Source organism: Castor canadensis, chromosome 6 (assembly GCF_047511655.1).
Source record: "Castor canadensis chromosome 6, mCasCan1.hap1v2, whole genome shotgun sequence".
In the NCBI taxonomy this organism is placed as follows: domain Eukaryota; kingdom Metazoa; phylum Chordata; class Mammalia; order Rodentia; family Castoridae; genus Castor; species Castor canadensis.
Window position 1 is genome coordinate 167,721,244 of NC_133391.1, and position 16,130 is coordinate 167,737,373.

The 16,130-nt window shown below is 35.4% G+C and overlaps 1 long non-coding RNA gene across 1 annotated transcript in view; it reads right to left on the reverse strand.

Moving 5' to 3' along the window:
- Positions 1-744: 744 nt before the first annotated feature.
- LOC141423944 (uncharacterized) overlaps positions 745-16,130 on the reverse strand; it is a 38,642-nt gene continuing 23,256 nt past the window's right edge. Inside the window, exons 3-4 of the long non-coding RNA XR_012448710.1 lie at positions 1,448-1,552; positions 745-872 (exon numbers count right to left, since the gene is read on the reverse strand). This is a non-coding gene — a long non-coding RNA (uncharacterized lncRNA). The remainder of the gene's footprint in view (positions 873-1,447; positions 1,553-16,130) is intronic.

The window sequence follows — 16,130 nt, forward strand, 5'->3', positions numbered from 1 at the left end:
GAAAAAAAGACATGAGTCCAAAGAGTAGGAATAGTTACAACACAGAAAGATTAACGTGATGATCAAATTCAGGAAATGATATCAAAATTTACTCATAGCAAATAAAATCAATACAAAATAACACTGAGAGGCTAGTAAGTCAGCTTTCTGTTCCTGTGATACATTTTGAGGACAATCAACTTACAAAGAGTAGAGGCTTATTTTAGTCCATAGTTTTAAAGGTTTCAGCCCAGGTTCAATTGACCTCATTGGTTTTGGGCCAATGTCAAGACAGCACATCCCACTGGGGAGCACATAGAGAAGCAAAACTGCTTCCTCACTGCCAGATTGGAAAAGAGAAGAAGAGGAAGGAGCCAGGGCCTTGCTATCACTTTCAAAGACTTGCGATGATCCCACACTAGAACCCGACTCTCAGTTTCAACACCTTTCAATATTCCTTGGCTGGGAACTAAGTCTTTAACCTTGAGCCCTCAGGGGACATTTGAGATTGAGACTTTATCAGTTAGTTCAAGGAATTAAATTAATCAAAGTTAAAAAATACGTGTATAAGTAACAATGTAGACAAAACACAGAGAAGCAAATAATTTCTTATGTGGTTGATGGATTTAGGTTTATCAACAGAGGCGATCATTTTGGTGGGCAATTTAACAGTATCTAACAACAAATTAAAAGTGTATACTCTTTAATACACCAGCTCCCCTGCTAGGAATTTGCAATAGCTGTCTACTCACAATAATACCTGGAGGTCTCCATCCTACAGAAGAAATTCCATCACGTGGGATTTCCATCTTCCTCGCCACTCTCCTAGAAGAAACCGGTACATACTCGCCTTGGCACTCACACAAGTTTGTTGAATAAATGGATGAATCAACCTATAAATAAATAAATAACAAATCAACTCTAGCTTTATTGCATAGCAAAGATAAAATAGAAGTTCATTAAATAACCTGTTGTACTTTACACTATACAATATCATGCAGAGGTTTTGCTTTTTTTTGGTTTTTTTTTTTTTTTCTAGAAGGTCTCACCTTCTAGATCATTAAACACAATGCAGTCTATTAATCATTTATTGAAAATCATGTGCACTCAGTAATATTTTTTATTTTCTTTTTACCGTCTCTTCGCCCCATAATATAGATTACTTCTCTCCCATTGTTTGCAAGGAAGCTTGTATGAGTCCTCAAAGCCTTTCCAGTCCCTAGCAGTAATGAAAAGGTTTCAGGTCATTTTCAGACAAGCCACATTCTTGTTTCTGAATTAAAATTGACAGCCAAAAGTTTTGCTAAACAATTACATATTGTATCCTGTGATAATGAAATATATGAGTAAATAAAAATGGAGAAATGTTTTCAAGGTTACTCTTTTATTTCAGATTCAGTAGGATAAAAACACTGTCAAATTATAAACACTTTAGCCAGTGCTGGAAGATTCAGTTCGGGTACTTTACCTCTCTGAAACCTCCCCTCTTCTTGGAGGCCTGCTTCAGCCTGGGAGCAGGGTAGGACCCAGGAGGTGGAAATGTGCCTTTCTTCCTCACTTCCTCAAGTGCCTCCTGGAAAGAGGACAGAAAGTCAGACACAGATGGAAGCCTACCTTGAGCCTCTGGACATGGCTCAGCTCCCCTACTGATTTTGTTCTCTTTTTCCCTCTTGGAAGCTTCCTTGTGCTCAGGCTGGGCCTCTCCTGGTACTAGCTTTCCTCTTGGCCTCTATGGGACTGGTGGCCCAACTTTTTATGGTGGTGGAGGATGTGGGTGAAGATGTCAGGTAGTCCACATAGGCAGATTTCAAGGAGCCCCAGGACATCCCCATGGCGAGGGGTATATACAGTTGGCAGCAACCACCAACAGGCTGCGCCTACTGGGATTAGTGAGTTACCTTTTGCCAAGTAGCTTCTCCCAGATCATCCCAGAGACCCATCCCCAGCCCCATACCTGAAGACATCTTCTCACATTGCCCACCTTCACCTGGGTGTACATAAAGGCCAATTGCTCTTCTTTGTGAAAGAAAAGACACAGATGAGACACCTAACAGAACTGACTCTTCATGTCCAGAGTAAAGTACAAGAATGTAGAATTTCACTTGGGGCTTTGAATAGTGTAACTTGATGTGGGTTACTAAAACATATGGAGAGTCATTTGGATAAATTCCAAATTAAAGTTGTTTTTTTTTTTGTTTTTTCTTTCAAACTAAATGGTATAGAAGTTTTTCAAATCATAGTGATTTTAAATCAGTGTTGGTAGTTACATCAAGGCACTTGGGATAAAAATCCACATAGTTAAAAAAACATAAAGAAATGCTGTACTTTTAACTATTTATATTAATTGTAAAATAGAGGTCTTGCATCTAAAATTAACGTAATCACCATATAATCTATAAAATTATATTCTATACATGGTATTCTAATCCAAGTTTTATAAAAAATAAAAAGAAGTATTTTTGGTTATGCCAAACATTGAAACGGGGCATCATGCCTTGCTTAATGTATATACAGAAGGAAGTGTAAGGTGGTGTATTTTTTTAATTCTGTTTTCAGCAACATTGTAATAACAACAGAAATATGACTCTGAAACTCTTCTTCCTCTGAGCATTCCTGGCTAGATTGACTATGTTCACCTAAAATATATTTTTAGAATGCTCAATAACAAAATATGCTTAGCAACTAAGGGGCATGCATTCAATTAATTAATAAAAGTGCTAGTTGAATTTAGCAGCATAAAAATGCTTGCACTGAGGTAATATGTTTATGAAAAGAATCTACATAAAGCTACATAAAGATGAGCAATACACAGTTACTTTTAAAATTCATTCATAATTTTTGTAATTTCCAAAATTCATGCAATGAATATTCATTACTGTAAAGAAAACATTTTCAAATATTTATTTTGTAGCTAATATTTTAGGAGTGATAAAATAGACAAAGCCAACCCAGAAGTTCCTTAAAGACAAAGTACCTAGATGAAAACAGTGATGACATTTCACAGTATTTTCTCATATTATATTAACAGTAATTCAGAACTGACTTTTAGTTCCAATAGACCTTAATATTTTATACTAAAAAATGCCTCCTACATAAATATAATTTTTAAAACTGCTATTTCTAGCAATGTGACAAAGGAAATATCCAGAAAACTTTCCTGAAATGCTGGGGAAAATATTCAAATGGGGATTTTAAGTTTATAGTTAAGGAAATAGAAAAAAACTATCTGGAATCAAAACTGCATAGGGAGCTGGAAACAAGCTGTGGTAACTTGAGGGTACAATTACTGCAGCCATTCTGTGACATCATAATTAAGGGACTGGAATTTGAACTGCCTCATAATGCAGGTGACATATCTTTGGCCTGCAAATTGGGGACTTGGAGCTGAGACCACTCATAGGGAATTGTACCCTCTATGAAAGGAAATATTTCAGGAAGAAAAAGAAGCCAAACTTTCAGAAAGAGAGATTAAACATTTTTCTATCTCTGGGCAGAAAAACAAAATAGATTTTCCCCTAAAATTTCCTCATCATATGGACTCATATTAGTTTGAACACCTGATACAGGTAAGCAATGCCCTGAATGTTAGGAGATAAACGAATCTTCTGTGGAGAGATTTTCAGTGATGTTTTTGTATGATCATAATAAAGACAATAAAAAAGCAAAGAGAAGCCATTAGTGAGAATCAGAAATAATAAAAACAGAAACCACTTAAGAGTTTTAGGTAATGAAATTTTCACATATTAAGTGTAAAGTAAATCTAGAAAAATATTTTTAAACTACAAAATGGAATATGAAAGAGTAAACATTATCAAGAAAGAATGGGAACACCTGAAAAGATAGGCAATATGTCTAGAAATTAATAATGTCGCCAAGGTTAAAAATGCAGTGACAATATTAAAAATTTGAATATAAGAGTAAGAATTGGTAGATTCAAAGCTATAATTGAAGAAATTATCCAGGATTCAGCTCAGAGACAGTGATAGAAAATATAAGGACAGTTTATCAAAAGTGAGACTAGAACAAATAGAGTTACCATATCTAATTGCCCTGAGACTTCACTGTGAAGAATTTCATCTGAGTGCCCATGTTTGGGAGACACAGAGGAAAAGTGCCCCACTGGCCACTAGCACCATATTCCAGGCATATTTATACCACCTGCTTAGCTATTCAGCCTATGTAACCTCACAAATAACTGTAATCACACGTGACCCAGGAGTCACTGAGCTGATTCCAGACCAACTATCAAACAAAGATTCCATTAGCAAATAAATAATTGCTTGAAAACCAAAAAAAGGTTAGATGACATATTACTTAGTAGACTGATGCATTTATTAGTATTCTAGAACTAATGAATGAGTCCACATTTACAACTAATAGTAAATATAAAAGAAATGGATTAGGCACATTAAAAACCAGGAATATATTCAGATTTTATTGGATTTTTTAGGATTTTACTCAGATTTTATAGGATTTTAACTTTGAGGGTGTACTTTTGAAAAGAATTCAAAGTGGTAATTACAGAATTAAATATGAAAGTCAGTATGTATTTAGAACAAGAAAAATTATAAATTCTTTAAAACTTGTAAGTATTGCAAATTTCACACAATGCAGAAATAAATAATGCACTATAGTTAGCAATTAATGATCAATGGATATATTTGGATATTTCCTAATAAATTAACTTTTTATATGGCAATGATTTTGTAATAGATTCAGTGATAATATTTTAGAAGATAGTTTATTTATTCCACTGTACAGGGTTCCTCAACCTTGATACTATTGACACTTGGGCCAGATAATTCTTTGTTTTATCCAGCATATTGCAGGATATTTAGGGGCATCCTTGAACTCCAACCACTAGATGCCAGTTGTAATAACTAAATCTATATGTAGATATTGTCAGTTGTCCCTAGGTGGGGCATGGGGACAAAATGACACTCATTTGAAAAGCTTCCTTTAGGATAATTGCCCACAGTTTATTTCATTTGCAATTGATTCTACCTTAAACAGACATGCCACTTCACACACAAACATACTTTAGAACAGTTACATGTTGCATAATACAAATACAAAAATTGATAAAATATTAGATAGATTTCCACTTTTGAAAACAGCATATTACAGTATGCAAATTATGAAGCATCAGCCTATCAGGAGATGAATTCTGCTTTTATTAGCATTGTTGGAAATAAAATTATCTACTTACAATTTTATCCATTATTAGAAAAATTTGCCAGGCTGCCTTCTGACTCCATTTATTTCAACTGAGTGCTCCCTTATTCCTCAAATCTTTGCAACCTCAGACAACAGGTAACAACTTCACATCACAATACAATCTTTGGACCTACACCTGTGCATCAACATCAGGATGACTAGCCATTAGGTAATTAGAATAAAAGACTGCCAAATTATACATACCAATGATGCTTCCCAAATTTAAATAATTCCCCAGTTTATTACCAATCATCAAAATATCCATCGCCCCTTGAGAATATCCACAAAAGGTAATCATCTGGACAAAGAACACACTTAAACAACACACTTATTACACACTTATTATACACACTTATTAAACACACTTATTACAGTATATTATACACATTTTGCAAATGTGTAGTTGTGGAAGGGTCTTAGTTCAGGCTTATATGCAAAGTGTGGCAGACCATGTGGCTTAATTTCTTATCATTCTAGCGACTGGAGTGTGGGGTCCAAGTTCAAAGTATAAGCTGAGTTGCCATCTGGCTAGATCTGTTTTCTTGATTCAAGTCCTTTGGGACCCATTACTCAGTTCCAAAGCTACATCCACACTTTTAGGTATTTGTTGCAGCAGTACTTCACTTCTCAGTACTGATTTTCTGTCTTAATCCATTTGGATTGTTACAGCAAAATATTATAGGTGGCTTATAAATAACAAAAATATAGTTCTCACAGTTGTGATACCTAGAGTTCAAGATCAAGACTCGGTAGATACAATGTCTGGAGAGGTCCAACTACCTTGTTCACATGTGGGGTCTTCTACTTATATCCTCACATAGCAGAGGGGTAGGGAGCTTTCTGTGTTTCCTTTCAAAGGGAAATAATTACATTCATTGCAGATCCTCCCTCATAATCTCATTGCCTCCCAAAAGCCTCACCTGGAAATATTATCACATTGGTGATTAGATTTCAACTTAAGAATTTGGGGAGGAAATACGTATTCAGTCTATAGCATAATTTTAGCTTTAATAGTTTCATTATAAATTCACTAGATTATAAAAAAATTAGGGGAGCAAATTCTAAAATCTAGCAAAAAGATGAAACAAAAACAATAATAGAGGGAGTTAATCTGATTAATGTACAATCTATGTGGCAAAACTCCTTGGAAGAATATACAATTTAAAAAATGAAGGACGGAATTTGAAACAGGAGGGGAGGGGGGCCGAGAGGGTGAACGAGTGGGAATATGGCCAGAGTCCATGTACTCATTTACTAGCATGGAAATCAAATAAAGCAACTGAGTGAAATTGTTTTAAGAAGGGGGTGGGAGATGAGGGAGAATGATGGCGGGGGTGAATCGAATCAAGGTAAATTGTAAACACATATGGAAATGTCACAATGAAAAGCCCTATATGATTAATTTGTGCTAATAATACACTTTAAGAAATAAAAAGTAAATATTGATGACTATAAAATAACATGAACATGGAATATAAAAAGTGATATAACAGTAATATGTGATGTTTTTCATTTGAAAACATGAGGCTTTCATAGTATAAATAATACAAAATAGGATTCTCAAGACAAAAAAGGAAAAAGAAATATCAGCATGCTTTATAACAGGAGGAGTTAAATGCAGAAGATAATGTCATGAGAACTTCAAATGCTGAAAATAAGTTAACATAGATTTTTATTTTTAGTTAACTGTCATTCAACAACCATGTTGAAATGATGAAACTTTTAGAAAAATCTAAGAAGAGCTTATTATCAGCAAAGACTTAGTAGAAGAAATACTGAAGTTTTGCTTTGAGAGGGAGAAAATTCAATTCCAAAAGGAACATTTAATATGCAAAGAGAATCATGGCTAAAAAAATTTTTAGAAAAGGATGAAAGTGAACTCACAGTTAGCTAGCTAGTTAGTAAAACATGTAGAATTAAAAGCAATATTGTGCAATAACAACACAAAAATATTTCCTCCATTTTACAAGCTGTCTCTTCACTCTGATCATTGTTTTCTTTGCTGTGCAGGAGATTTTCAACTTGAAAATCAATTCTTGCCCTTGTTTTCTGAGCTGTTGGAGTCTGTTCAAGAAGTTGTTTCCTGTGCTTGTATCTTCAAATGTTTTCCCTAAACTTTCCTCTAGGAGTTCCAAAGTTTCAAAGACCCATTAAGAATTTAATTTTGTACAGAGTGAGACACAGGGGTTCCAATTTAAGCCTCTAATATGTGCATACCCATTTTTCTGAGCAAAGTTTGGCACTATACACAATAGCAAAGTTATGGAATCAGTCTTGGTGCCCATGAACAGACGAGTGGATAAAGAAAAAATGGAGTAAATACAAAATGGAGTATTATTTATTCATAAAAAAACAACAAAATCATGCCATTTGTAAGAAAATGGATGGAACTGGAGATCATTTTATTAAGGAATATAAGCCAGACCCAGAATGACAAATATCATCTGTTTTCTCTCATAAGCAGACTGATTTATAAAGAAAATGTGAAAGTAGAAGGGTGACTATTGGGGAAGAAGGGAACAAGGGTGAGTAATGGCTAAATGAACATGACCAAAGTACATTTTATGCATGTTTAACAATGTCACAATGAAAACCAAACATTTGGTGCAATTAACATTTTCTGATAAAAAATAAAATTTTAAGTATATAAAATGCAAAAATAAGGAGATAAATGTTTGGAAGAAATCCATGTAAAAATTCGGAAGTTGAGCTGAATGAGTGGTTTAGTGGTAGAGTGTATGTCTAGCAAGCATGAGAATGTGAGTTCAAATTCCCGTACTGCCAAAATAAACTTGAAAGTCAACACACAGTATTGTCATTTCTATTCCAAAAGTATTTGAGAACTTAAGACATAATGTTAGTCAAATCTCCCCACTCTTATTCAAAATAGTACTAGAATTCCTAGCCAGAGCAATAAAAGAGAAGAAAGAAATAAAAGGGAAGGAAGAAATCAAATTATTCCTATTTGAAGATGATATGATCTTATACCTGAAAGACAATAAAAACTCTAAGATCTCATAAACACGTTCAGCAAAGCAGCAGGATGCAAATCAATACACAAAAATTAGTAACATTTCTTTTACAAAAACAATGGATGGTCTGAGAAAGATCTCAGGAAAACAGTATCATTTGTAATAACTTCAAAAAAATTTAAAAGCCTAGGAATAAATTTACTGAAGGAGGTGAAAGACCTATACAGTTACAATTATAAATTACTAAACAAAGACATCAGTAAGGATATTAGAAGACAAAAGGACAGCCCATGCTCATGGATCAACATAATCAATATTGTGAAAATGGTTATACTGCCAAAAGCAATCTATGTATCCAATGCAATACCTGTCAAACTTCCAATGGCATTATTCACCAAGACAGTAAAGTCAATCCTGAGGTCCACATGGAAGCCCAAAAGTCCTCAAATAGGCAAATCACTCCTGAGCAAAAATACCAATGCTGGAGGTATCACAATACCCAACTTCAAACTATCCTACAGAGCCATAGTCCTAAAAACAGCATGGTACTGGCACAAAATAGACATGAAGACCAAGGGAATAAAATAGAAGATCCTGACACAAATCCATGCAACTAAAGCATCTGATTTTTGACAAAGGAGCCCAAAATGTGCATTAGAGAAAAGGCAGCCTTTTCATCAAATGTTGCTGGGAAAACTGGATATCCACCTGCAGAAGATTAAAACTAGCTTCCAGTTTCTCAGCTTGTACTATATCAATTCAAAATGGTAAAAAGTTCTTCACGTAAATCCTTAAGCTGAAATTAATCCAGAAAATAATAAGGGATATATTGGATTATATAAGCATAGGTAGTAATTTAAAGAATAGAAAGTTAATAGCTCAGCAGTTAGGAGAAAGGATTAACAAATGGTACTGCATAAAACTAAAAAGCTTCCTCACAACAAAGGAAACAGTCACTAGACTGAAGAGGCTACCTACAGAATGGGAGAGAGAAAACCTTTGCCAACTATACATCTGTCAAGGGATTAATAGCCAGAGTACAGAGGAACTCAAAAAACCAATCCTGCAAAGAATCAATGACCCACTGGATAAATGGACACTCAAACTGAACAGACATTTCTCAAAAGAATTGCAAGTGACTAATAAATACATGAAGAAATGATGAATATCCTTGACCATAAATGAAATGCAAATCAAAACAACACTGGGATTTCACCTCACTCCAGTCAGACAGCTATCATCAATAACACAAACAAATGGCTGGTGAGGATGCAGGGAAAAGGAACACACTTTTGGTGGGAGCGTAAATTAGTGCAACTGCTATGGAAAGCAGCGTAGAGGCTCCTCAGAAACTAAAAATTGTACTCTATGTGACTTAGCAATACCCCTCCTAGGCACATACCTGAAGTATGTGCCTACCTGAAGTAATGTGCACAAGATACAATAGAGCCATTTGCACACCCATGTTTATTGCAGCACTACTGACAACAGTCAAGTTTTAGAAACAGACCAGAGCCCCATGAATGATAAATGGATTAAGAAAATGTGGTATTTATATACAATGGAGTATTACTCAAGCATAAAGAAGAATAAAGTTATGTTGCTTCAGGTAAATGGATGCAGCTGGAACATCACTTTAAGGGAAGTACAGGCTCAGAAGGTAAAGAGTGCATGTTTTACCACACACGCAGAAGCTATACTTATAAATGCATGCACAAATACATATATCATCATATATAGACAGAGAACATGAGAGCACTGGAAAGAGCACGTTAGAGAGTGAAAAGTATGGAAGCATTGCATCTGTGTATGGAGATAACAAAGCACATACAAGCGGTAAGCTGTTGAATAATAGGGGACCAGGGCAAAAAAGAAATTGTACGTGATAGGGGGGTTAATTTGATTGAAGTACAACATAAACATGTCTGAAACACTAAGTGAAAACCACCTTGGACAATCAATATACACTTAAAAATTCAAGGACAGTAAGGTAAAACAGGTCCTGTCCACACTTCTGACTCCATTCACCAGTACCAGTGGAAGGAGGAGAGGGTATGAGGAAAAGGTGAGTGAAGGTAAATACAGTGGATGAATTTTTATTCATGTATGAAAATAAAATAGTGACAACGGTTGAAATTTTTCTAAGAAAAGGGGGTGGAGAGGATGAGGGAGGACATGGAGAGGGCAAATCTAATTTAGACATATTGAAAGAACATTTATAAATGTCATGTTGTAAACCCTCTACAACTAGGAGCAAAAAGAAATTAAATGAAAGTGAAAAAATGAAATTGTAGTAAAAAAATACCAGTATTATCAAATGACTATAAAATATCCATGTAGCAAATGCAAGAACTTATTAATTAAATAACTGAAATCAGTAAAGATAATTGATCACAGTTGTTAGATAAAGGATATGCTAAACAAAAAAGCAGATTATAACTTGGAAGAAAAACTACGAAGTATAAAAAAATTTTTTGAAATGTCACATACAACAGTAATAAAACAAAAAAAAATCTAATAATAATTCTACCAAAAAGTTTGCAAGCATTTTATGTGGATGTAAGTCATATTCTTAAATTTTTAAAAATTTTACCAAATAAAATTACCAAATATTTTACCAAAATATTAGGCTACTAATATTTGTTAAGATATCGATTACCTACAAATTAACTAATAATTATTGATGGACTTCTAGAAAAATTACAATGTGAAGAATATCTTTATGGCCTATAGCTGGGAAAAGGTTTTTAAAGAAACAGCAAAGCATGACCAATAATTATAAAATTAAACTCAACTTTGCCTAAAAGACAGTTTCTTAAAATGTGAAACAGGATCTTGAGACTATAATGTTTGTAATATTTACTGACATTGATGAATAATTGCTAAACGTGGAAAACCAACAGTCAGTTCAACAGGAAAACCAACAGGCAAAATTTAGGTAATTCACAGAAGAGTAAAAATCAGATGACCAGTAAATATTCCAAAAGTTGTTTTTCTCTGCCTTAGTTTTAAAAAATCAAATTAAAAGTAAGGGACACTACAATGTATCCCTAGGCAGATTAGCAAAATCAAGTCTGAAGATACCGTGTGTTTGTGAGGATTTAAGCAATCAGATTATTTATGTTACTGTTGAAAGTTTTAACTAAAATAAGATACCTTAGGGTCAATTTGATGATATCAAGAACTTTGAAAAAAACACATGCACAATAGTTTGGAAATTCCAGACTTTGATATACCCTAAGAAATCTTTGCTGAACAAGTAGTGTGTATAAGTGCTTGTGACAAAATTGGCTGTCTTTGGAAAATATCAGAAACAACATTTAAACTTATTAGAAAGCAAACAGGTAAGAAATTGTGATACACTCTAATAAAAGCATAATAAACACTGAATATTAGTACAGGTGCCTACATTAATGAATATAATTTGAGAGGAAGAAATGGTTGAAAACAGTAAAATATAAAACATTAAAATATGCAAAAATAATCTATTTTATATATGAGAAAATAACACTAGGGAAATTCAATAGACAGAGGATGTATTTTAATATTTAATTCTCAAATTAGCCCTGAATTATTTCAAAGTATAAATCAGCATACAATGTGTGTGAAATTAAAATTTTGTAGAATTTATCCTATCTTTTAAGTATTTGTGAAATATGCCATAATTATAATTATTTAAAGTAGATGACCCTGGGCTGTTGTTCTATCTTCAGATATCAAAAGGCATCATAATTTTGCTTAATTTCATTTAGTAAGAAAAAATAATCTGTTATGCTTTTTCCATGAATATTCAGGAAAAAAATAGTAAAATAATTATATTGCAAGTAGCATTGAACGTATTAAAATCAGGCTCTGCTCCAGCTCATACAAAGTAAATAAAATGCACCATGATTTTGCCAATTATAAAATAAGAAGTTAGACGTTCCAGGAAGGACATGATAAATTAGTGCCATTTTGTGTACAATACTACATAATTGTGCATAACTTTTATTAAATCGATATTAACATCTATGAATTATATAAATATTATTTATGCACTGAATAAATTTGAAGTTTAATGCAACCTATGAGAGAAAAACCTGAAAGATACCAATTAGATAGAAAATTCAGAAGGTAGTGCTGTTGGGTTTTATCACTCAGACAAGGTAAATACAAGGTTTGCGCTCTGAAATCAATAAAAAACAACAAATGATGAACTATATTTCTATTTAGTAATTCAGCAATATATTGATAAGACAGTATGCAAATTAGTAAACAATTTTCCTCAAGTTTTAAATATGTATGGCATTTTATGAAATTAGTAGAGATAGAAATGAGAATTAGCCTAAGGTATAGACTACTTGAGATGTTATAGATTTACTGTTTATATCTATATCTATGTATGTACGTATATATCTACTCATACTGTATTTTTATACTTTATTCATAATTTCAAATAATTTTGACTCTACCTTAAGTAATTTTAATAATACATGTCTTTTATCTTTACAATAAAATATTACTCGAAATTTACTTATCTAACATTTGCCACATCCTATCTCTAAAGTTTATTAATTTAAATTTTTTAATTACTTTTAAAACTTGGGCTAGGTAATATCCTCAGAATATTCCCTTATAACTAAATACTTACTAAGTATGTTACATAGTTTTTATATAAAGAAAAACTCTTGTGAAAATTATTTTCAGAACTGTTAATTATTTAGAGCGGTTTATCTCCAGCATGAAACTGTGACCTCTTCAAAAAATGTCGAGTGGACGCATTTCTCTTCTCTACAGACCAAAGGAAGGCAGTAAAGACATCACGGAATAGGAGAGGAAATCCTATAGTTCATGTTACTAGGAAACACTATTAATTTTTAATTTTGAAGATGTCTTTGCAGTACCTAGAGTATGCTAGCAAAGATAGCACTGGCTTCTTCACCTGCTGGGCATAACTAGCCATGCTTCAATTTCTGTGTCATTTTAAGAAGGTACAAAAAAATGAAGAACAAGTAGATGGGACAAATAAAAGTCTGTGTATAGCTCACTAACTACAAGCAGGAGCTGGGGAAAGCGGAGGTGAATGAGAAAACACAGTCACTGAAATAGTATCCATGTAACACTGAGAGGACTGAAGATTGGATGATCTGGGTTCCTGCAACTGATGATATGGGTTAGTAGAAGAGAATTAAAGTTCCATTGATGAGAGAGAGAGAGAGTAAGGAGAGAGAGAGAGAGAGAGGTGTGGAGGGTGTCTTCAGATAATGCAGGACAGCTAGGTGTATTAAGAAACAAATGAGTTCCAAGATGGCAAATAGCAGAGGGGAGAAGAAATCCAAGCTCCATGATTTCAGAAAACACTTTAGAGTTGTTCTATCTACAATTGGGTAATTCTGATTCTTTTCAATCAAGTAAATTACTCCCAACACATAGGGTGCACATAAAGTTCAACCACCGACACTTATGTTCTTTTAATTGCACATACAATCAGGGAAGATCCAGGGTGGGACTGGCACAGCCAATAGTACTCATTTGCCTTGGGAAAAGTCGCTGGCTGTATCTCTTCCCCCTTTTGTTTTTTTTCTTGGAAAAAGCACAAGACTACAGATCCAACTGAACTGAATTCTGTGATGTACTGGACCTGACTCACACAGGCACAGCCTACATATACACCCTACTGGCCTGGCCTCCACTCAGGACCCCCACAGCTGTCAGCCATGCATCTGCCTTGGGAAAAGCTGCCAGCTGGACCCCTGCCAGGCTGGACTCCCCGCCAGCCTGGACCCAACACCACCTGTGTGACTCTGCAACCTCAGCAGGTAAGCAACACACACTACCCGCCCTCCAGGGAACATAATCAAGTGCATCTCATGGGTAGATTAATGCCCCCCCACACCACCTAAAAAAAAATAAATGCCATTGACAGAACATAATTCACCGCAGCCTGGCAGGGACAGGAGGGAATGCAGAACCAACCTCTGAGAGTGAGGGCAAGGTGAGGATCCCAACTCAGAGGTGGGATGCGATGAGGAGTGGTACCTCTCTGAGAGGGGTCATGGCAGATTGATGAGCTTTAAACTCCCAGGACTGTGGGTAGGGCACAACACTGAGTTGCCCAATCTTGTTGGTGGAGGAACTGACTAGGCAGAGCCAAAGCAGCTTTAGGGAAACTCACCTACTTCCTGGTGAAAACAGAAACTTATATAACAACCTTGGAGAATCTGGTAGTAAGCAATCAGAGAGCTCAGTTGCAACTTGCCCTGTGCACTGGAAGGGACAAATGACTGCTCGCAAACCAGCCTCCTGGTGAGATCTCTTCAGAGATCCTGCATGCATCAGACAACCCATCAGACCAAGGAGAAACACAAGGCTCAAAAACCTGGAGCCAACTCTGCTTTAAGCTGAGGGGCAGCATTCATTGCCACACACCCAGATACCTTGAGAAGGACAGGGACACTGGGAAAGCCCCAATAAAAAGTGCCAGCACCTGGATTTGATACTAAATGAATAAGTCCAGAGCTTTCAGCAAAAAGATTTTTTTGCACATTTTTTATTTAGTATTGTCTTTATTCTTACTCTCTTCACTTTCTGTCTTTTATGATACAATCCATTGTAACCTACCTTACTCTTTTCTCTCTGTACAAATATCAACCTGCTTAGCCCTTCTTGACCCACTTTCCCTTCTCTCCCACTATTTTTTTCTTCTCTTTTCTTCCATTCTCTCCTCCTGTCTCCACCTTCCTCTCCTTACCTCTCCCTACTTTTCACCCCACTGCCCTTACCTCCTTCACATTCACACTGCTTCCATCCAACCCTACACATTACCTCCATCCATCCTACCCCTCTGCAATCCCTGACACAAGCATTCTCCCCCACAACAACTGAATTACACCAACATACACAAGGGCCCTAATACCCTATAACCCCCACACCTGCCCCACAGTGCCATCTTTTTAATTACCTAAATATCTACCTCAGTGGAAACAACCATTACTCCCCCAATTCCCACCACTTATGCATAATATTGCTAAGGCATTATTATGTGAATAACTGGTCTGGCATTGAATCTGTGAATTTGTAATTGCTAAGTTATACCTCCAGATCAAGGAATAGAAATAGCACATCAACCTCGCTAATGACTAAGCCAGTCACAGCATAGTAATTCAGTTAAGGTGGAAGGGGCACTGTTTTTCTTCTCTCCCTCCCTTGCAGGAACAAGCTTTCTCTCTTTCTCCTTGGTTATTACTAAACCTAACTGGGGCTAACTGAAGGTGACTGGAGATTCAGAAAAGACACAGGATAGACAGACAGACAAAGTGGGGTTAGATATGTTGGGCACTCAGGTGGAGATGCCCAACCCTAATTGCTTTTTTTTCTCTGTCTTTATTCTTTAAGGCCTTACTCCTTGCAGCTCTTTAAAACCTTGCTTCTAAAATCTTCTTTAAAACCTTTCTTAAATCCTCTTTCCTGACACTAGCACTGTCTCATATTTTCTCTAAGCTTATCTTTAGCCTAATTGCTCTTAAAGTCTTTTGCCCCCCCTCCCTGGCTTGCAGCTTTTCTTTAGCATTCCCTTTTTTGTTTTCTTAAAGCCTTGGTGCTCAGACTTGCAAAGTCTTGGTCCTCTATCTTGCACTGTCCCATGTTCTCTTTGGCTTTTCTTTAGTTTCTAAAACCTATGTATAAAGTTCTTTCTTTAGCTTAACTTTCTAGTCTATGTTAGAGTTCTCAGTGCAGACTTTCTATCAACCACTCTTTAGCCATTCTTTTCCCTTCAGCAATCTCTTCCCATCAGTAATTCTTTTCCCTTCTAAAAGCTTCCCACACTAAAAAGCCCAAAGAGAAAAACCCAAGCTAAAGCCCAAAGTAAAAGCCAAAGGCGAAAAGCAAAAGCTCCCAGCCCTACTTCAGTAAGCCTTTTTTAAACAGCAGCAAATGGAGTGGAGCAAAGGCTCTCGGGGAGGGGTGTGACACTGTAACAGG